A 24,288-nucleotide genomic window follows, 5' to 3' on the forward strand; every position below is an offset into this window, starting at 1 on the left:
ACATTTCCTGGTATAGCTATATAGGTGTGTGTCTGTTAAAACCACAAGGGTCCTAATTTTATTGGGTTTACTACAAAGAGAGCAAATTTACACATCCATGCACCTATTCCCCAGGGGTGCAAATTTAAGCATATACAAACTTTTGAGTTCTAAGATTTTGGACTCTGTGTTATGACTTTGAAAGTTGAGAAGTTGAGAGATATGTAGGGTAGCTGTGCATGCGCGTGCGTGCATATGTGTGTGTGTGTGTGTGTGTGTGTGTGTACTGTAAAGCAAAACACTAGAGTAGGCAGTTCTGGCAATGCTGTGTTTGATTCAGAAACATTGTAATTATTGGCTAATTGAGGTATTCTTCAGTGCAGCTTTACCTTGTCCCCGATTCCAAGATTTTCACATTTGCTAATTTGCAGACTTGCTTTAGCCAATTTCTGCTTGTGATGAGAATCTCTCTGAATCCTTGTACTCTTATACACTAGTAGACAGGGACTTTTTAAAAGAAGAAACTCATTCCTTTAATTTTTCTGTGTTTGATAATTAATAAACAGATCTTTAGTTTCTCAATTCATAACCAAGCAAATGCTAAAAAAATCATTGCTTCTAGCAATGTATAGTACCTTTTAATATTTCTCAGTCTTGTAAGATTTTAATAAAGACTCTCTATTTTGAAAAACATTAGCGGACAAGAGAAATAATAGAAAAAGAGAGACATGACTAATTGATAGCTTATGTCAGTCAGGCAGCATATAATTAATTAAAATCATCATATAAAATAATAATAATAATGAATCATTAGATTTAAAGATGTGTACTACTAAATTAGCATATTTGTATAACACTCCTGGTAAATATCTAATTAATAAGCATCTTCAGTAAAAAAGTTATTGTTTTCCTTTTGCCATATTTTACTGTAACTGGAAAAGTTTTGAATCACCCTAAAGAATGCCTCCACCAATGGCACACCCATAAAAAGACCCTCCTCCAAACAGAATTTGTAAAATATCCACTGTTTATTTAGTGCTTTCACCTTTTGAAAAGACATCATCAGAACAAATAACTCTTGTTTAACACACACACACACACACACACACACACACACACACACACACACACACACACACACATATAACTGTAACAGGAAGAGACCATTACAACACTTCCTGGGGATCACAACACACTTAAAGAACTTAAAAAGACAGTACAATAATTCCACAAGATGACCCATAAAAACTATCCTTGCCTATCTAGATAAAACAAAGTATAAATCAACAAAGCATTGGAGAAACAAAACCATATGTTTAAAACCTAGTTTTGAAATCAAGTGTTATAAAACCCTCTGCTCAAAACATTATGACTATGAAAGTGTTCAAAAATACAAACACATGTTTACAGACTATTTTAACATAAAATGAACATAGCATACTGGAATCACTCTGCCTAACATGAATGGACTTATAACCTTGTTGCTCTCATTTTAAGGATCAGAACCAAGGATATCCAATCATTGAGACCTGGTGGAGTACAAGCATTTAACTGTAGCTGGCCATTAATTCATGAAGTTCAAGTAATATCAACCTGTTCCAGGACATGTGGCAGCATGTCCATAAATGGCATTAATTTCTACCTTTTCTAACCTCATACATGTGTTCATATACACTATTCTACATGGCATGTTCAGTCTTCCCCACATAATAGGAGAAGAATAAGAGAATAGTAAGGGTATCTCATCCAGGGACAAGGCGATCATAATGTCCCTGTATTCTTCACTTGTAAGGCCCATTATTGACTACAATGCCCCTTTCAGCATGTACCTCACAAACCACATGCAGCAGTTGGAGAGACCACAGAGGTTCCTCACCAGGAGAATCCAGGGCCTCTAACATCTACCCTACACAGATAGGCTAAAAGCCCTGTCCCTCTACTCAGTCTCATACAGACTCCTCAGAGGTGACCTCTTTCTGGTGAACAAAGCAATCTCAGACCCCACCTTGATGGGACTGCTGCATATCCACAAGTCCAGCTCCACTCAAGTAACTTGCACAAGTGACTTCAACCTGGTCTGTGACATCAATAAAACTTGTTGGCAGGATAGGTTGGTGTCTCACATACTCCCTCTTCTGTGGGATAGACTCCCTCTTCACATCAAGTAGAATACCTCATTATTCCTTTTTAAGTGCAACCTGGATGTCTGGATGGGGAACAGAAAAAAAAAACCCTAAGTTTCCTCCTCTGATCCTGCTGGACAGGGGTCATCAGTTGCTGACTTGTTGGAACATGAGCTAAATTCTTGGCTAGGCTTGTAAGGGCCACAGGTCCAATAGCCTAGTAACTCCCTATCATCCTATGATCTTATGATCCTAAGCATACCTGGCAAACAGCTAAGTATACAATTCTCTTAGTGGTACAATTAAAGTATTTACTTACTCTAAAAGTTTCAGCAACATTTGGAAAGAGCAATGTGCAACTACTCACTATATATGTGCATTGATGGTACATACCACACTTGAACGTCCCCTTCAAACTATGGTAATCAGCAGATATTTTCCCCTTTGTCCCTTTTTCCAGGATATTCATAACATTGTATCCTCTTCTATAGTTGTGGCTTGGGAGAACACTGGTAAATTGTTTGGCATTTTGGAAAATAATTCCCAATATTGGGTCACTATTTTCTAAAGTTTAACCATACCATTCTTGTATTTTATAATAAAAGACCTAATGTAATTAATTCCACCTGACTCTTTTGTCTTTATTTCCTCTGATATAAAACAACCAAACTTGCTTGACTAATTACTGTTGAGTGTATGGTTCCCCAAAAAGGGAATAAATTTGGTGCCTCGACCATTTAACACCTCAGTTCAGAAATGTTTAACTATGTGCTCAGGGTACCCTCATTCTAGGAAAAATTCCTCTATATATTATAATTATTTACAAGAACTTCATAAGCAGATGTTAGCTGGCCTGCTCTAACCATCTGTCCCTTAACAATATTTTTTTTCTGGTGCATGAGATGATCACTATTAAAATATAAATAGGAATTAGAGATGTTTTCTTTTCTATAAAGTCTGTATCTAAAACAACCATTATCAAAGTCTTTAAGGTGGGTTACATCCAAATAGTGAATCTCAGATCCCCTATGTTGCCAGTAAATTCCAGAAAATCAGTGGTCAAATTAATAAGCAACAATAACTTAATTCAGTTAATTTTTGGTTCCTCTCCAGATGAGAAAGATATCATCTAGGAAGCATAAATACAAAGCAATTAATGGTGAATACCTATGATACTAGCTGTATTTGTATTCCAAATATTCATGAGGACATCTGTACCCCCTACAGGTTATTTATAGTTGCTCACAGTTCCAAAATGTACCCTTTGGCAGTTTACATTGACTGGGCTCCAAAATACTATCTCACCTCCACCAGCCATATAATCAAAGATTTGTGAGATTTTTGTCCAAGACTGAACAGCATTTTTACAGAAACACATTCTGTTTTCTAAAAGTAGGCATGGTGGATCTTTCCACCAGTATACCACACCTTGCTGAGTTGGATTTTTTTCATCTGGGTATATAGAACTTAATGATCTTGACAGTGGTCTCATCAATTATATTGCCTCCCTCATGGAACTAATTTTATATAATAATTACATCTTTTTTGTGTCTATATACTCAAATTTAGTTATTTATTGGTGGGAGAAAACTTATATTTTTAATTCTCTTTACTCTGTCTCCTGGCACTTTCACCTACACTATTTGGATGACATTTTTATTTTTTGGGATTTTCCCTGTAAAGGGATACCCAATTTTGTTACATTTCTGAATAACACAACATATTCCCTTAGGTTTATCTACTCACACAAAATGGACAAGGTAGACTACCCAGATGTCTGGATTTGAAAAGACAAGGTATTTAACTGTTTTTGGTCATCAATTTTTAGGAAACCCACTTTTTCCAAAATGCATTTACATTTCAAAAAAATAATATTTTAAAATGTTAACTAGTAAGGGCAGTGAGAATGAGTTCCACCTATGATCTATTTTTAAAATAATGTGATTACATCTTCAGCATGTTTCTAGAAAGGGGTTACCCTCCCAATGTTCTTGCCCATATTTTAGAGGAAGTTTTTAGAGGGTGCCACTTTTAGGATCAGTTCATTTACAGAGAACTCAAGCCTCCTAACACAGGACACACAGGTTGACTTCATTAACTACTCCAATTTTCTAGTAGTTACATTCTGACTTCAAAAATATTAAAGGTGTCATCCAAAGGAATTGGAATATTCTCAGAATGGACAATGAGGTTTTTAACACTTTAGGGTCATCAACTACCATTGTGTTCAAGACTGGAACAAATGTCAGAAGTTGGTTTGAGAACATACCACACCCTTCCAATAAATCACACAGAGGTACACACAGATGTGGGGCTTCCAGGCAATCATATTACACCTTACAGCAAGAACATGTGACAATTTTTGTCAATCTAGTCTCACACTTGCTGTGACAACTGTCACACCAAAGGTGTGATTTACATTGCACTATGTTGTACCTGTCCATGCTTTTACTTTGGCAAGACAGTGAGACAGTTTTGCAAGAGGATCTGTGAACACTGTAATGATATTTTGAAACAAAACCTCCAACAACTCTTTGTACAAACATTCCTGATTTTAACAAATTCATGTTTGCGATCTTGGAAGTGGTCCCCTACAATTAATGCAGTGGTCCATGGGAAACCAGGGTTGAAAGTAGAGAATTATTTTGGTGATTTAAATTAAATGCTTTAATGTACCCCAGTCTAAATGAATATATATCTATTTTGCCTGTTTTAAACTTAAAGGCTATTAAGTTTTGATAAGGCTGTGGTTCATGCAGTTACTAGGTTTTATTTTTACTTTTATTTTAGTTTTCATCTTTATTTTTCTACCATTATTTTTATCTTTATTACATTTTCCTATGCTTTTTAGACATTTCAACTGGTTCTGTTTTAAGTAAACATTTTATTATTCTGAATGTTTATATATTTTAATATTTTATTTGTATCTCTATGATACAAATATTTACCAGACATAAGTATTTGCAGACTTTTATATAGCCTGTTTTTGTTAAACTAATACAGTTCTTGTATTACCTCATTAGCTACCCAACTAGCAACCACTAGCATTGTTTCTTTCAATTATTTGTATATATTTAAATTCATGTTTTTTATCATTAAATTGCTTCTGATGAAGTCCTGTCATGAAGAAAGTACTTATCCAGTTTCTGTTTTTTAGAAATAAACTTTGCACTATAGAAATCACTGGTGCTTTGCCAATTATGTTTGACATTTGCATCAAGAGCTGGACATTCACATTGTGGATTCATTATAAGTGTCACTTGAATCTTGGACTTTTCATTGTCAGTGTTCATTTGGGTTTCAACAGCTTTACTATAGCTGCTCCTCAACAGTTGGAACCTCACCCTCAACAGTACTTGAGAATATTGGTCTGGTTATTGTTTTTGTTCAGCTGCATGTTCACATGCCGTTATCTTCAGGTTTTAGCATAATATGCATGAATGAAGAATTACTGACTACATTAAGGGGAGACTATAAACTTATAAAATACATGTTAATTACCCTGACTGAATAGTGTATGCTGCTGAAACATCAGAGAGTAATACCTATTTTTTTTCTTGTATAAGTGGAGATCAAAGTTCTCAAGACATGACTGCTTATATTATTTCCAGGATATAAAAGCCCTATGAATTAATAGTGTTGCCATTTATTAGTAGTCATTGAAAGCCCAAACTCATGGCTAGTCCATCATATTTGATGAAAAACAATAAGAGGATGTAAAATATGCAAGTTCTTGCAGCTCATCTCTCAAGCAAGCAATAACGCCCAACAGGATCTGTGTTACTGTGTAAATAATGTACACTCAGGGTATTCTCTACATCCCTGGAAGGGTGTCATTTGCACTGCAATACAGCAATTATTGCTGTTAGAGAATGAGCTATCTGTTAAATTGTTTTGTAATTGTTTGGTTTGTTTGTTTTATTTTTTTTTAATTATGATATACACACACGCACACACACACACACATACACACACACACACACACATATATATATATAAACACATATACACACACACACACACACACATATATATATATATATATATCTATATCTATATATCTATATCTATATATCTATATCTATATATATATATATATATATATATATATATATATATATATATATATATATATATATATATATATATACATGTGTGTGTGTGTGTATGTATGTCTATAGAAACCAAAGAGTAAAAAAGGTCACACAGGAAAACCAATTAGTAAAAACTACAAGAAAAACCCAGCCAAGCTAGAGTTTTCATTGTGTGATGCCTTACACCTCCTGTAATAGAGGCTCATGGGATATTTGCAAATGATCCCTTAAGGACATCAAGTGTTTCAGCAATATGGTTTATGAATGTCCATCACATTTTATTTTTTCTTTTTTTAAGTCTTTGTGGATACATTCAGGCCGAAAAAGTAAAAAACAGCTAGCTCTGGACATTAACATTTCAGCCTTCTTATGATCTTGTATTGTATTCTAAATGTATATCTCTCTCTCTCTCTCTCTCTCTATATATATATATATATATATATATATATATTTTTATTTAATATTTTGATGTAAAATAGTTCCTTTGTCTAATGCTTCACAATAAGTATAGAATATGTAAATGTTGTTCAAGGAAGTATTTTACATCCAAAATATAAGTTTTGTAATTATCTAATGTCTACACATGCACTCTCTCTCTCATAGACATATACACAGACATTTAAAGCAGTGTAACCTTAAAAATACATGATTAAACTTAATTAATAACTCCAGGCATTAAAAGTTTCTTACTTTCTTAAAGGCCCTTCTCAATATGGAGAATATCGATGTCTGTGCTGTGACAGAAACCTGGTTCAAGGCTCCTGAGAGCACCCCAGCACTAACAGGTTTCACCTCATATCATGCATTCCGGCCCCATAATCCGAACAACACCAAGAAAGGAGGGGGGGTGTCCATATTCATAAAGGACACCCACACCTCAAGGTTGGTGGCAACGCACGATGCATCGGAGACCATCCAGGTGCAATTAACCATAGGCAAGACTGCTCTGCAATTTGTAGCATGTTACAGGCCACCTTCTCTAACTCAGGAACCTCACATGGCCTTCCTGAAAACATTGGAGGGGATAAATGTATCTCCAAACACCATCATACTAGGTGACTTCAACTACCCTAATATAGACTGGGAACACTACTCAAGCCCGAACACTCTAACCCAAAGATTCCTGGAGTTCATAAACTCAAATGCCATGGAACAACTAGTCACCATCCCCACAAGAGGAGAAAACATACTTGATCTCATCATCACGAACATGGGATCAAAATGTTCAACACCGGAAGTATATCCCTCACTGGTGGGATCAGATCATAAACTAATCTCGCTGGAGGTCCTCATCCCGCCCCCACCTGAAACAAAAAAGACCACAGTGAAAAACTTCTCAAAAGCCGATTTCACACTTCTAAAAACTAGTGTGGTCTCCTTTAAGGCCCCTGAGCCAGTGGTAAACATTACTCAAACCGCTGAATCACTTACAAATGCCTTCTACCAGCACCTACAGGACTGCATGGATCAGGCAATCCCAAACAAAACTAAGACTCTCTGTACCAAAGGCAAGCGTCCAGTCTGGTGACTCCAGCCATAAACAAGCTCTACAACAAAAGGAGGAAGCTACTACAAGATAGAGCAAAATCCTTGAAAGGTAAGACACCTTTGATCATTATAAATAAAAAACTAAGAGCTCTCATAAAATCATCCAAGGCAAATTTTGAGAGAAAAATCGCCAAGGACTCTAAAGAGAATCATAAGGCCTTCTTTAGCTATGTTAGAAACCTAGGAGGAAACTCCCAGATATGCTCAGAATTAGTTCAAAATGATGTGAAAATTACTGAACCTACACACATTGCCAACATACTGGCTGACAAGTTCAGTGCAAACTTCTCCCCCCCCTCCAAAAGGAGAGATATCTATTCCAGAGGATTGTAGCCCCCCAAACATCTCCAACGCCCAGGTGAGAACTGCCCTCACTAAGGCAAAAAACACATCATCCATGGGACCGGATGGTGTCCCCGGCTGTGTGCTTCACGAACTCAACGAGGAATTAAACCCACAGTTAGGACAGCTGTTTAATCTTAGCCTCACCTCAGGATACGTACCCAAGGAGTGGCGCACGGCGACTGTGGTCCCACTTCATAAGCGCGGTGCCTCCACAGACCCTGGAAATTACCGCCCCATTAGCTTGACAAGCCTTATCTGCAAAGCCATGGAGAGGATCATAATGGAACTCATAAATAGAGACATAGGGAACTTGCAGACTTTGGATCCAACCCAGTTTGGCTTTGTCAAAGGCAGATCCTGCCTCTTAAACTTGGTTGACTTTTTCGAGACAGTCATCAAGGCCATTGATGAGGAAAGGCAGTCCATACAGCCTACCTCGACCTGGCAAAGGCCTTGACACAATACCCCACTCAGGTATCATCGAAAAACTCATCAGCTTGAATGTAAACCCATACATCACAAGATGGGTTGCAAACTGGCTAAGTGACAGAACCCACAGGGTCAGAGTTGCTGGAGCCATGTCAGACTCAAAGCCTGTCACAAGTGGTGTCCCACAGGGCTCAGTCCTGGATCCACTCTTGTTCGGCATCTACTTTTCTGAAGTACAAGCAAACACAGGAGGGTTATGGCTGACAAAGTTTGCAGATGACTGCAAACTGGGCCATAGTCGAAAACACATCTGACACAGATATCCTCCAGAAGGGCCTCACAGAAACGGATAACTGGTGCCAGAGCCATGGCCTGAAGTTAAACGCCAAAAATGCATAGTCATACCCTTCGGGAAAAACAAGGTTACCCCTAGCTACCATATAGGTGGCAATCCACTGAGCACAGAAAAAGTCATCAGGGATCTGGGGACCCAGGTTGACAGTAGCCTTTCGTTTGACACTCATGTTGCTAAAGTAGTTAGGAAAACCTTCTGTATCGCCCACCTGATCATGAAGGGATTCACATCTAGATCAAGGGAGGTCATCGTCCCCCTGTACTCATCACTCATTAGACCTATGATTGAGTACAATGCCCGTTCGGAATGTATCTGACCAGACACCTGCTGCAGCTTGAAAGGCCCCAAAAGTTCCTCACCAAAAGGATAAAGGGTCTCAAAAATATGTCTTATGCTGCCCGACTGAAAGAACTCCAGCTCTATTCAGTCTCATACCGCTTGCTCAGAGGTGACCTGTGCCTGACATATAAGGCCATGTCAAACCCAGATTTGATGAATATGCTTCACCTCAAAAAAATCTAGATCCCTCAGAACCACAAGGGCGGGAGACTTAAACCTTGACATGGTTATAAATAGAACGTGCTGGAGGGACAGATTCATCACCCAGAGACTCCTATGCTGTGGAACAAAATCCCGGTACATGTGAGGCAGAGCACCTCTCTGGCCTTGTTCAAGAGGAATCTTGACCAATGGATGGGAGATTGCAGATATACCCCAGGGATTACTTCAGTGTCACTGCTTGACAGAGGCACAGCAAAATGATAGGCATAGTTTTTATTCAAACTAAAGGGGTGGCAAAAGCCACATAACTATGGGCTAGGCTTATAAATGCCCTTGGGCAGATAGCCTAGTATGAACCTATGAACCTATGAACCTATGAACATCCATGCCTGTCAACTGTCTAGATTTTTAAACAATGTCCAGATGCCTACCTAAGTTTTATGTTGGGTAGGTTCCTCATAAAATTTGTGGTTTGCTAGCAAATCCTTGGGAGTTGGAGTAATTAAATAATGACATACATTTATTTGAGTTTCAGACTTCATTTCCTTCAGAAAATACATACTAAAACCAATATTGTTATTCTAGCAACTTTCTAAGTTTATAAGAGCAATATTTAAAATCTGTCCCTATTTTTGAGCCTCCCCCCATTATTTTGGACTTTATCAAGATATCTTGAGCTAAAATGTTGAGAGGATTCCAAATCTCTTAACGGCTACTGCCAGTGCTCAGTTTCTCAATCTCTCTCTTTCTCTCGCACACACACCCACACATACTTTCTTTTTCATACACACCAAGCATGTATGCACTCATACATAAACACAATTTTCTATTTTTTTTTAAAGTAATCTATTACTTTTATTTTGTAAAAGCACTGCTTAGTGAACATAAAATAATGATTCAATCAGTCTCACTTTCATGCAGACATACAGTCACACACATAGACATAAATACTCACACACACACACACACACACACACACACACACACACACACACACACACACACACACACACACACTATTCATTTTAAACATTCACTTTTTATTTTATTTTATTTATTTATTTTATTTTATTTATGCTTGCTAAACAGCAAAAGCACTGTTAGTGAGTGTAAAATAATGACGACCATCACGGCACCTTAACATGGAGCCATTATCTGTACATTAACACACTGGTAGAGAATGTTTGTTCTCCAGTCAGGCTACCAATGTACAGTTCACCCATTCTCTAAATTACTTTAGCACTATAACTCAAATGACAATACATGTAAGTATATTTGCAGACTGAGAGGTTCTATGCATTTCAGTTTGCAAGTAAAAAAAAAAAACTTTCATTGGTGAAGCACGTATACTGTACTCTTAAGAAAATACTTTAATGTATAAACTATAACCCTATAAAAAATACTTTAATGTGTAAACTATAAACCTATAAACTGAACAATCAAACCTATAAGCTATTAAATGAAAACTCTTGCCCATCTTTAAAAAATTCACTACTAAAAAATTTCCAAAACAATTTAAGAGTTCAGAATGGCCTACAAATGCAGAGACCCCAGCGTACACTAACTTTAACTGAAGAGGTCTTCCACAAAGTCTTACTGCTAGGAATACCCTACCAGGCAAAATATAGAAAGCAAACATGCTATCCTGCAGAAGCTCCTGAAAACACACATCACTATAAAATACAGGTGTAGCTGATATATGGACCAGATTACAAATCATTATCATATGTACACTTCTACAATGAACAATCCACCCTGATGTTCAGATTTGAAAACAAACAGTACTGACAGACATATTTATGTAAACATGTAAATAACTGTTAACAGCCCATTGAAAAAATCAGTAAGCTTGTAAATAATGCAAAAACTAGCTATTATTCAGATTGCTATTAGTATATTCCATGTTACAGTTTTTTTATCTAATATAGATTATAAAGACTCTGTCTTACTTCATAGGTTCATAGGTGTGTATTAGCCTAATAGCCCTGAAGCCTTTACAAGCCTAGCCCATAGGATTACCCTGGCATCATGCCACTGACCTTAGTTCTCAGTTCCTCTGTTGAATAGGGCCACTGGAGTAATCCCCACAGTGAATTTTCTATTTCCCATGCACTCATCAAGATTTCTCTTCAAGAGGGCCAGTGAGGTGCTCTGCTGGACATGTATGGGAAGTCTATTCCATAGCATGGGCAGTCTCTGGGTTATGAACCTGTCTCTCAAGCATGTTCTGTTGATTGTGGTAATGAGGTTGAGATCTCTGGAACGTGTGGTGCAGAGGGATTGGGATTTCTTTAGATGTAGCATTTCTAACAGAGCTGGGTCAGACATGGCTTTGTAAGTCAAGCACAAATCCCCTCTAAGTAGGTGATATGAGAAAGAAAATAGTTGGAGTTTTTTTAGTCTGTCCATATAGGACAAGTGTTTAAGGCCTAGGCTCTTCTTTGTGAGGTACATTTGCGGCCTCTCCAGTTGTTGCAGGTGTCTAGTGAGGTACATGCCAAATGGGCATTGTACTCGATGACTGGCCTAATGAGGGAAGAGAAGAGGAAGACAATGACCTCTTTCTTCCTGGATGCAAAACCCTTAGTAATGAGATGTGCCACATAGAAGGACTTTCTGACAACAGTGGTAATGTGGTGGTCAAAAGAGAGGTTGCTGTCAACCTGTGTTCCAAGATCTCTTATAACTCCTTCTGTGTTCAGTGGACTACCATCGATGTGGTAATTCAAGGGAACTGAGTTTTTCTCAAGGGGGATGAAGACACATTTTTTGGCATTGAGCTTAAGGCCATGGTTTTCACACCAGTCGTTGGCCTCAGTGAGGCCTTTCTGTAGGATGTCAACATCACTTGGAGAGTTAATAATAGCTCCCAACTTGCAATCATCTGCAAACTTTGTCAGCCTGAGTCCCTTCATGTTGGCCTGGACTTCAGAGAAGTAGATACCAAACAGGAGAGGACCTAGGACCGAACCCTGTGGGACTCCACTCATGACTAGTCTGCAGTCTGACTTGGAGTCAGCTACTTTTACACTGTGGGTTCTATCTGTGAGCCAGTTTGCAACCCGCCAAGTGATATAGGGGTTGATTCCTAGCTTAGTGAGTTTTTCTATGATTCCTGAGTGGGGAATGGTATCAAATGCCTTGGCCAAATTAAGGTAGGCTGTATGACCCACCTTGCCTTCATCCACAGCTCTGGTGACCTGAGTCAAAGAAGTCGACTAAGTTGAGCAGGCATGATCTACCCTTCACAAAACCAAACTGTGTAGGATCCAGAGTTTGGAGATTCCCTATATCCTTGTTTATTAGGTCCATGATGATGCTTTCCATAGCTTTGCATATCAGACTCGTCAGGCTAATGGGGCGATAGTTCTCAGGGTCTGCAGTCGCTCCTCCTTTGCGGAGAGGGATGACTGTAACAGTGCACCATTTGGTAGGGACAATGCCTGAGGTAAGGCTGTAATTGAACAGGGCACTCAGTTGAGGTGCCAGATCAATCTGTAGTTCATGGTAGAACACAGCCAGGGATAGTGTCAGGTCCCATATAAGCTGTATTCTTGGCCTTGGACAGTACTGTTTTAACCTGTGAAGCAGTAATACTGGGTGCCTTGCAATCTACTGGTATTGTGATTGGTCCACGGGGGGGGGGGGTAAAGTTGGCACTGAATCTTTCAGCCAGTATATTGGCAATATCTGTTGGCTCGGTATAGGAGGTACCATTGTGCAGTAGCTCAGAGCAAATCTGGAGATTGCAGTGGAGATTCCTTACATAACTGTAGAAGGCCTTGTGGCCGTCTTCACTTTCTGCTGCAATTCTGTTTTCATAGCTAGCTTTAGAGGATTTGATGAGGGATCTCAACTTTTTGTTGAGGCTGATGAGGGAGTTTTTCCAGTCTTGGGAATTTACCTTATTCCGCATCAGTTTCCTCCTTCTATTGTAGAGTTTGTTTATGGCAGGGGACCACCAGATTGGCTTCCTTTTTTTTGAAGGGGAACGTCTTGGTTCTATTGAGTATGGCTAGATCCATGCATTTGTGTATGTGTCCGTACAGTGCATTGGTGTATGATTTGGTGGTATTGTAATTATTCTTCATTTGCATGGGTGCTGTGAAGTTAGCCACCTCTGTTTTTAGGAGCCCAAAGTTAGCTTTGGAGAAGTTTTTCATGGTGGTTACATTTGCGGAGGGGGTGGGAAGGATGTGGATTTCCAAGTTGATTCGTTTGTAGTTGGATCTTACCAGGAAGGAGTTGACTATTGGTGTAGAGCAATGGTCACCTATGTTAGTAATGACCAGGTCAAGGATGTTGCTATCTCTAGTTTGGGTAAGAACGAGCTGGTCCAGGGCATTATAATTAATGAATTCCATGAAACGTTGGGCAAGTGTATTGGTACATGAGTAGTTTTCCCCGTTAATGGAGGTGTAGTTGAAGTCACCCTGTATGAGTGTGCTAGGTTGGACCCTAATATTCTCCAGGGTGCTTAGGAACATGGAGTGTGAGTCTTGGGACATGGTTGGGGACCTATAGTAGGCTATTACCTGAATCGCTGTCTTAACCAGTGTTAGCTGCACCTGAAGTATCTCTGATGCATTATGTTGGGCTACCAGTCTAGAGGTGTGCGCATCCTTTATGAACTTGATAAAGGCTATATATATATTCACATGTATCAATATTAATGAATGATGCCACTGTTTCATGGACCAGTTTGTGACTGAAAATAATACTTGGACCAGTTCACATAACTGGTTAAACAAGCAAGCTAATACATACATAAATAAATACCTTCATCCAACATCTATTAAAATATCTAATATGAAGGTATCAGCTGCTCTAAATTTTTGGGTAAGATCAACAATGGTCTTTGTAAGGAAGTCACAAAAAATGAAAGGCATAGTATTTTCTGCAGTTACACAAAAATAAATGCAAATTATGCATCTGCTGTACACCCTATTATACCTCCCGATGAGAGATGCACACACACACACACACACACACACACACACACACACACACACACACACACACACACACACACATGCACCTAATGATTAAAACAGTTGAACTTTTCACTGCAAATGTGTTTCATGCAAATCAAGAGATTGTCAGTCTTTCCTCAGCGCAAGTAATTTTTCATAAAATAAAGTATTTTTGCTTATAACTAATAAAATAAAACTTAAGAGCAGTGCAACCAAACAAATATATTTTTAAACATGCTCTACATTGTTAGCATTACAAAGTGTTAAGAGTTATACACAACCTGTATTTGAACTAAACTTTTTATTTTTTGCCTGATAAATTACTTATATCTATGATCTCTTCCATTGTATGCAGTATACATTCTGGTGTCATCCTCTGCAAAGTACTGCTTATTATGAACAATATTTAATTGCCTTTGGACTAGCCCACCTTTAAATATTTTATGAATGACAACATAGATTAAATGTGGCTATACAATTTTGATTGTATATTGTGGCCCAGGCTGCAGCTAAAGTATATCCAGGGACCAGCTCACCTATCTGGTTAACAAGCAAATTAGAACTGTCTGCAAATCATGCACAAAATACAAATATGCTATCTCAGTGTATTCTATAGTATAAGATTGTATGCAATAAACTGTGAAAAGGCAATAACAAATGGAAAAGCAATACACAAACTGCTTTTTAATCTCTTTGTTCTAAATTGCCTGGATAATGTCTTGATGAAAATGTGATTGTAGGCAGGCTATATAAAATTCATTTTTGCAGCTGAGAATGCTTGAATGAGTACAAGGCATGTCTGACCTGAGAGGTAAATTCTTCTTCATTAGATTTCTAGTGAAGCATGTAGCATAAGTGGTTGCTAAAAAATTCCTGCTTCATTAGATTTCCCGAGGTATATGCAGTACCGAAGGCTGTTAAGTATTAATTTTTAAATGTCCTGTATGCTAGGTGCAAGACCCATGATCTGAATATTTCAATCAGAATTGTTCTTAACACTTAATGTATCCTGAAATACTGGGACAGCTCTAATAATACCAAAGGCTTCAGGTGAGCTCAATATAACTGAGAAATTATTGCTGCTTAACATTTGTTTCCTAATTATTTATGGTATGCTTTTAACTATGTCCTTTTGTCACTTTGCCTGTCTGTATGTATGTCTCATCTCAGCCTCCCCCACAGTCATGGAGAAAGTGACCTTAATAAAAACATTTCCTTTTGTTTGAAGTGCTTTAGCAAATTCTTTCTATCTTTTCCCCTTCGTTCAAAATGCCTTCATTTTACTGCTTCAAGAATCACCAGCAATAAGACAGCTAATAAGAAATCACATGCTTGTCCAGTGAGGAGATCTCATATCAACTAATTTAAATAGAGAACAGAAAGCAGTAAGCCATTGTCTAGGGCAAAAATAACAGTTACACAAGCACCATAAAAATAAATTCATCATAAGTCACTATAGGTTCATAGTCTGGTACTAGGCTATCGGCCCTAGGGCCTATACAAGCCTAGCCATAACAATGGCTATTTCTTCCCACAGTATTTACTTCCCTGGACCCCTGTCTAGCAGGGTGACTGACATGATCCCTGAGGTGAATTTCCTATCTCCCATCCAATTAAGGTTCCTTTTGAAGATGGCCAAAGAGGTGCTCTGCTTGACATGTATGGGCCAGTGTATTCCAGAGTCTGGGGAGTCTCTGGGTCAGGAAGCTATCCCTCCAGCATGTTTTGTTCATTGTGATGACAAGGTTTAGATCCCTGGAGTGTGTGTCTCTGAGGGATTTGGATTTCTTTAAATGTAGCATGTCCAACAGCTCTGGGTTTGACATGACCTTGTATGTTAAGCAGAGATCGCCTCTGAGTAGACGATATGCAACATAGTATACATGGAATTTTGTTAGACAGTCAGCATAGGGAATCTGCTTTAGGCCTGTGATTCTTTTAGTGGGGTATATCTGCGGCCTTTTCAATTGTTGCAGATGTCTTGAAAGGGACATACCAAATGGAGCATTGTATTCTATAATGGGTCTAATGAGGGTTGTGAGCCAGTTTGCAACCCACCTAGTGATATAGGGATTGATGCCTAGCTTAGTGATTTTTTCATTGATTCCTGAGTGGGGAATGGTATCAATGGCCTTGGCCAGATCAAGGTAGGCTGTATGAACCACCTTACCTTCATCCACAGCTCTGGTGACTGACTCAAAGAAGTTGACCAAGATGAGCAGGCATGATCTACCCTTCACAAAACCAAACTATGTGAGATCCAGAGTTTGGAGATTCCCTATATCCTTGTTTATTAGGTCCATGATGATGCATTCCGTAGCTTTGCATATCAGACTCATCAAGCTAATGGGGTAATAGTTCCCAGGGTCTGTTGTCACTCCTCCTTTTTGGAGAGGGATGACTGTATCAGTGCACCATTCAGTAGGGACAAAGCTTGAGGTGAGGCTGTGATTGAACCGGGCACACAGGTGAGGTGCCAGTTCACTCTGTAGTTCAGGTAAAACACAGCCAGGAATATTGTCAGGTCCCATAGAAGCTGTATTCTTGACCTTGGACAGTAATGTTTTATCCTGTGCAGCAGTAATACTGGATGCCCTGCAATCTACTGGTATTGTGACTGGTCCTGGGGGGGGGGTAAAGTTGGGACTGAATCTGTCAGCCAGTATACTGGCAATATCTGTTGGCTCGGTATAGGAGGTACCATTGTGCAGTAGCTCAGAGCAAGTCTGGGTATTGCCGTGGAGATTCTTTACATAACTATAGAAGGCCTTGTGGTTGTCTTTACTATCTGTTGCAATTCTGTTTTCATAGCTAGCTTTAAAGGATTTGATGAGGGATTTCAACCTTTTGTTGAGGCTGATAACGGAGGTTTTTCAGCCTTGGGGTTTCACATTATTCCACATTAGTTTCCTCCTTCTGTTGTGGAGTTTGTTTATGGCAGGGGACCACCAGATTGGCTTCCTTTTTTTGAGAGGAGAGGATCTTGGTTCTATTGGGGATCCATGCATTTGTGTACGTGTACGTACAGTGCATTTGTGTATGATTCGGCAGTCATGCAACTATTCTCCATTTGCATGGGTACTGTGAAGTTAGCCACCTGTTTTTAGTAGCCAACGTTAGCTTTGGAGAAGTTTTTCATGGTGGTTACCTTTGTGATGGGGTGGGGGGGGGGTGGAAGGAATTTGGATTTCTAAGGTAATTTGTTTGTGGTCAGGTCTATCCACAGAGAAGTAGACTATTGTTGTAGAGCAACCATCGCCCATGTTAGTAATGATCAGGTCAAATATGTTTCTACCTCTAGTGGGGGATAGAATGAGCTAGCCCAGGGCATTGGGATTAATGAATTCCAGGAAATGTTGGGCAAGTGTATTGGCACATGAGTAGTTTTTCCAGTTAATGGAGGGGTAGTTGAAGTCGTCCAGTATGAGAGTGTTAGGTTGGACACAATATTCTCCAGAGTGCTTAGGAATGTGGAGTGTGAGTCTTGGGACATGGTTGTGGATCTATAGTAGGCTACAATCTGAATCGCTGTATTACCCAACGTTAGCTGCACCTGAAGTATCTCAGATGCATTATGTTGGGCTACCATTCTGGAACTGTGCGCACCCTTTATGAATATGAAAACACCACTGCCTTTGGAGCTTTGGTCCAAGTTCTGGGGCCGAAAGGTGTGGAATGAGTTATAGCCTGGTAGTGCAGGGGTGCTTTCTGCTGTCTTGAACCAGGTCTCTGTTACAGCACAAATGTCAATGTTCTCCATTTTAAGGAGTGCTTTGTGCGAGTGCATTTTGAGATTTAAACTTCTAGCAGTGAGCAGCATGACCCTCGGATTGCATTTGTTTGTAGCTGTTACAGTGGTAAATGGTCTTTGACACACTGCCTAATAAAGGCACTTATAGGGGTGGCAAGAGCCTTGGCCAGTATCTGGAAGCGCAGGGGTGACAGATGCAGGCCATCTCTGGCAAAGCATCGAGGACTCTCAGTCATGTCATCCCAGGCAGATAGATACTGGATCCCCTTAGAATGTCACCAGAAACTTAGCCAATTGTTAAAATCAATCATTTTCTGCTTGTACTGTGGTATCATTCTGCATGATGGTAGAATGCTACTCAGGGCTAGGTCATACCCGCATGGGCTACATAATCCAAGAGCTCCTCCATGTCTCTTTTCATCTAGCCCTGGGAGGTATGTCTCAGGTCATTCACACCCACATGTACAATGACAGAGTCATATTTGTACCTGTTGTTGAGGGACCTGAGTGCGTGTGTTATGTGGTGGATCCTGATGCCTGACAGGCAGCTGACTGTTACTTTCTCCTTATTCAACCTAGTGAGTGGGACATCAGTGTGCCTCACTATTGAGTCACCTATGACTAGTGTGTTGGGCATGCTGTTTTGCCTTGGGGCTTTGGTTGAGTGGAAGACTGTTTAGGAGAGTTATGTTTCTCATGATCAGTGTTGTTTTATGGTGGTAGAGTGTATTTCTGCCTTGGAGGTCTCTGCTGTTTAGGTAGATTTTTATTGAGAGCCTCCACGAAGGTGGGTGTGTGGTTTGTGCTTTTATGTTAAGGCAGTGCTGGTGTGTGTTCTGGAGGGCTATGTGTTCCATGTAGTGTGGTGCAAGTGTTGACCTTCTCCTCTTGACCAGCTGTTCCGGTCTTGGCTGAAGAGTGCGTGGCTTCCAGTTTGAATATATAAGTGCATCTCTCGCAAGTCTGAGTGCTGGGTGGTAAGAGGAGAGGGTTGTCACTGTACATGAGGCAGGTCCTACATTGCCTCAGGATGCCCAAGTTCTCCAGGTTAATAGGAGAAAGGACAGGGAACCGACCTTTAGACATGCCTGGAGGGGTTGGCATTATTAATAATAAGTACTGGAGCTGTTTCCTTGTAGAACATTTATTGCTGGTACCACTTTTGTGTGCTACAATAATGGCTACAAGAAGTCTCGTAAACTGCTAGACTAATAAGCTAGTAAAAGTGCAGGAAAGGAGAGAACTAGCAGAGCTAAGGGGAAAATTAAAGAGCAGACTTTGGCACCACTCAGAAGCTTACAAACAGTCCTGGATACAGAAAATCTGTATCTGGACTAGACTAGATACAGGATAGGTGGGAAACAAGTGCAAACATGATCTTTTAAACCAGATAATTGAAAGAGATGGAAAAAATGCCCAAATGGCCAATAAGCTACAATTTCTCAGCCAGAAACCACTCCTCTTTTGGTAGATAGGCTACCTAGTGCTTACCACTCCCACTGATAAGCTAGAAAGCTTCCCTCTAACACAACAAGGCTTGGGGGCTCCAAAGCTTACATACAGTCCTGGATGCAGCAAATCTGTATCTGGACTAGACTAGTTACAGGAAAGGAGGAAAAAGAGCAAATATCAGCTTTTAAACCAGAAAGTTGAAAGAGATAGAAAAACTGCCCAAATGGCCATTAAACTACAATTTCTGGGCCAGAAACCACTCTTCTTATAGTAGATAGGCTATCTAGTGCTTACTACTCCTACTGATAAGCCAGAAGGCTTCCCTCCAACACAGAAAGGCTTGGGGGGGGGGGGGCTCAGAGCTTTACAAACAGCCCTGGATACAGCAAATCTGTATCTGGACTGGACTAGTCACAAGAAAGGCAGGAAACAAGCTTAGAATTTTTTTTACAAAAAAGCAGCTAAGCTAACACACTTGAGTGTGTAGCAGTATTAAAACAAATGCAGTTTAAATAAATGCAATTTATTCAAAATGTGTGCTGAACTGAACTCAATTATTGTTTTATTCAACTCTGAATAGTTAAAAAGTGTCAAAAAATATACTTAGCTGAGAAGCATACTCAGTCAGAACACAGGGAGATTCTATAAAAGCTGTGTTTTTTTTGTTGTTGTTGTTAATAAAGTGGAAAGGGAGAAAAGAGGAGCAGAAGATAATTCAAGGTTAACAAACTGTGTTGGCCTTCTCACATGTTCTCTCTGTATTAGGTAGAATGACCATTGATGTAGTAATTCATGGGAACCAGGTTTTTCCCGAAGAGGATGATGACACATTTTTTGGCATTGAGCTTAAGGCCATGGTTCTGACATCAGTCATTGGTCTCAGTGAGGCCTTTCTGTAGGATGTCAACATCACTTGGGAAGTTAATAATAGCTCACAACTTGCAATCATCTGTGAACTTTGTCAGCCAGAGTCCCTTTGTGTTGGCCTGGACTTCCAAGAAGTAGATACCAAACAAGAGAGGACCCAGGACCAAACCCTGTGGGACTCCACTCATGACTGGTAGGCAGTCTGACTTGGAGTCAGCTACTTACACACTATGGGTTGTATCTGTGAGCCAGTGTGCGACCAACCTAGAGATATAGGGGTTGTTGCCTAGCTTAGTGAGTTTTTCTATGATTCCTGAGTGGGGAATGGTATCAAAGGCCTTGGCCAGATCAACGTAGGCTGTATGAACCACCTTGCCTTCATCCAGAACTCTGGTGACTGACTCAAAGAAGTTGACCAAGATGAGCAGGCATGATCTTCCCTTCACAAAACGAAACTGTGTGGGATCCAGAGTTTGGAGATTCCCTATATCCTTATTTATTAGGTCCATGATGATGCGTTCCATAGCTTTGCACATCAGACTCATCAGGCAAATGGGGTAATAGTTCCCAGGGTCTGTAGTCACTTCTTCTTTGTGGAGAGGGATGACTGTATCAGTGTGCTATTCAGTAGGGGCAAAGCCTGAAGTGAGGCTGTGATTGAACAGGGCACACAGGTGAGGTGCCAGTGCACTCTGTAGTTCAGGTAGAACACAGCCAGGAATATTGTCAGGTCCCATAGAAGCTGTATTCTTGGCCTTGGACAGTAATGTTTTATCCTGTGCAGCAGTAATACTGGGCACCTGGCAATCTACTGGTATTGTGACTGGTCCTATGGGGGGGAGGGGTAAAGTTGGCACTGAATCTGTCGGCCAGTATATTGGTGATATCTGTTGGCTCGATATAGGAGGTACCATTGTGCAGTAGCACAGAGCAAATCTGGGTATTGCCATGGAGATTCTTTACATAACTATAGAGGGCCTTGTGGTTGTCTTTACTATCTGTTGCAATTCTGTTTTCATAGCTAGCTTTAAAGGATTTGATGAGGGATTTCAACTTTTTGTTGAGGCTAATAACGGAGTTTTTCTAGTCTTGGGACTTCATGTTATTCCAAATTAGTTTCCTCCTTCTGTTGTAGAGTTTGTTTATGGCAGGGGACCACCAGATTGGCTTCCTTTTTTGGGAGGTGAGGATCTTGGTTCTATTGGGTATGGCAAGATCCATGCATTTGTGTACGTGTACATACAGTGCATTGTTGTATGATTCGGCAGTCATTCAACTATTCTCCATTTGCATGGGTAATGTGAAGTTATCCACATCTGTTTTTAGTAGCCAAAGCTACTAGGCTACCTAGTGCTTACCACTCCCACTGATAAGCTAGAAGGCTTCCCTCCAACACAGAATCGCTTAAGGGGCTCAGAACCTTACAAAAAGTCCTGGATACAGCAAATCTGTATCTGGACTAGACTAGTTACAGGAAAGGCAGGAAACAAGCTTAGAATTTTTTTTTTTTTTTTTTTTACAAAAAAGCAGCTAAGCTAACACACTTGAGTGTGTAGCAGTATTAAAACAAATACAGTTTAAATACATGCAATTTATTCAAAATGTGTTCTAAACTGAATTCAATTATTGTTTTATTCAACTCTGAACAGTTAAATAGTGCCAAAAATATACTTATCAGCTGAGAAGCACACTCAGTCAGAACACAGGGAGATTCTATCAAAGTCTTTTTTTTTTTTTTTTTTTTTTTTAATAAAGTGGAAAGGGAGAAAGGAGGAGCAGAAGATAATTCAAGGTTAAGAAACTGAGTGGGATGGCCTTCTCACATGTTCTCTCTGTATTAGATAGAATGACCTAATGACACTAGACTGGAAGGAGTGTCCCAGATCAAATTTACAGTTGGGGCAGGCAACTGCAGAGCCACCAAGTATAAGAACAAGACACCAATAAGGATGGAGGGTGAGAAACTAAATCAGTTATTTTTAAGTTGTAAAACCCTGGAAGAGTGACTAATTTGTTTCGTCATGTATCTGGATTACCACTGAAAAGACCTTTATGACTTTATTTACCATTTCTTGCTCTTTAATAACACTTTTTTAGTTTTGATAGCAAATTTTGTTTTCAACATTAGTTATTCTATTAGCTGTCATATAATATTTACAGCCAGAATTACTGTTCTCAAAAAAGATTTTAACTTCACTTTGCATAGTTGTATCACTTGCCTGTAAATTTTGTTACATCACAGCATTGTTTGTAGTAAGTTTTCTTAAGTTGACAACACTTTTTTGTAAACCCAAGCTGCTGTATCTCAGCACAGAAAGACATCTGTTCACCTTCATGGTAGCTGCTGTATTTAGTGTTATGATATTACCTCATTCGCTGATTCTTCTTTTTCTTTAGTTCAGTTCTGTCTGTAACCTTTCAAACAATTCCACAAGGTATTTGCTCAGTTTTCTTTCCCAATATACCCATTAATGGCACTCTTTTGCTATGACATGTTTCAACATTTTAAAGTAAGCATCTTTGCACATACTTTTAATTTATGACCACTGGGGGCTGTCATAAACCTAATCAAGCAAAACAATTGTATCTTGCAAATTTATGTGCCTTAATGGTTATTTTAAGGGGCATATGTAAGCTAGGGCAAGATTTATAGGCTGCCTCTGTCTATTAGAGATATATGTGCTAGACCCAGGGTGTGGTTCCTATTTCTCATCCACTGGTCCAGGTTTTTCCTAAATAGATGGGAAGCCTGTTCCAGAGAAGGTGAATTCTATGAGACACATACCTGTCCCATTAACATGCCCTATTTATGTCAGAAGTAAAGTGTAAATCTCTAGGATTAGTTATTCTGATGCTATTCATTTTGTGGATATAGAAAAGGTACAATCAGAGTGGGATCCAATGATGCCTTGTGTGCCAGAAACAGATTGCCTGTCAACAGTCTGTAGGAAGCAGAGTACAGAGACTGGGCTTTGAAGTGATATGCATAGGACATGCTGTTTATGCCCTGTATGCTTTTTGCGAGAAACTTCTGTAGATGTTCCAGCTGTTTCATATCCTTGGTCAGGTTCACAAAGTAGGGGGTACTGCACTCACTGATGAGCCTCGTGATGCCCAAATACATTGGAACAATGACTTCCTTGGACCTAGATGGCATACCCTTGCTAATAAGATAAGCAACATAGACACATGTTGGTTGAAAGCCAGGTTACTATCTATATATGTACCCAAATCCCTGACTACTGGTTCTACTCCTAGGAGTGTGTTATCGATTAAGTCATTTCCTAGGGTGGCTGACTTTCCAAAGGGTACTATTATGCAATTCTTGGCATTGAGTTTTAAAATGTGGTTTTAGCAGCAGTTATTTCTATTTGTTCATCCTTCCTGCAGGATGTCAGTGTCTTGGTAGATTTCTATAACTGCTCCTAATTTGCAATAATCTGCCAACATGTTCAGCCAGAATCCATTGACACTGGCCTTGAGTTCTGGCAAGCAGATAGCAAATAGGAGTAGACCATGCACAGAGCTCTCAGGGACTATGCTAGTGACTGACCTCTTTGCGGAAGTGGTCTCCCTTATCCTAAGTTTCTGAGTCATTTAGCTATCCAACATGTAACATAGGGGTTTTATGCCTATATCTGTGAGTTTGTTTATAATGCTTTAGTGGAGTTTTGTATCCAATGCCTTAGCCAGGTCAGCATAAGCAGTATGCCCCATATTGTCATTATCCATTGCTATGACCTGCCCTTAATGAATCAAAAATAGGTCAGATACAGTGTTTGAAAGCTTTTTTATGTACTTATTAATAATTTCTATGGTAATTCTTTCATGGCTTTGCATATGAGACTACTCAGACTTATGGATCAGTAGT

This window comes from Protopterus annectens, chromosome 8.part1 (genome assembly GCF_019279795.1).
Source record: "Protopterus annectens isolate FY-2018-M chromosome 8.part1, PAN1.0, whole genome shotgun sequence".
Lineage (NCBI taxonomy): Eukaryota > Metazoa > Chordata > Ceratodontiformes > Protopteridae > Protopterus > Protopterus annectens.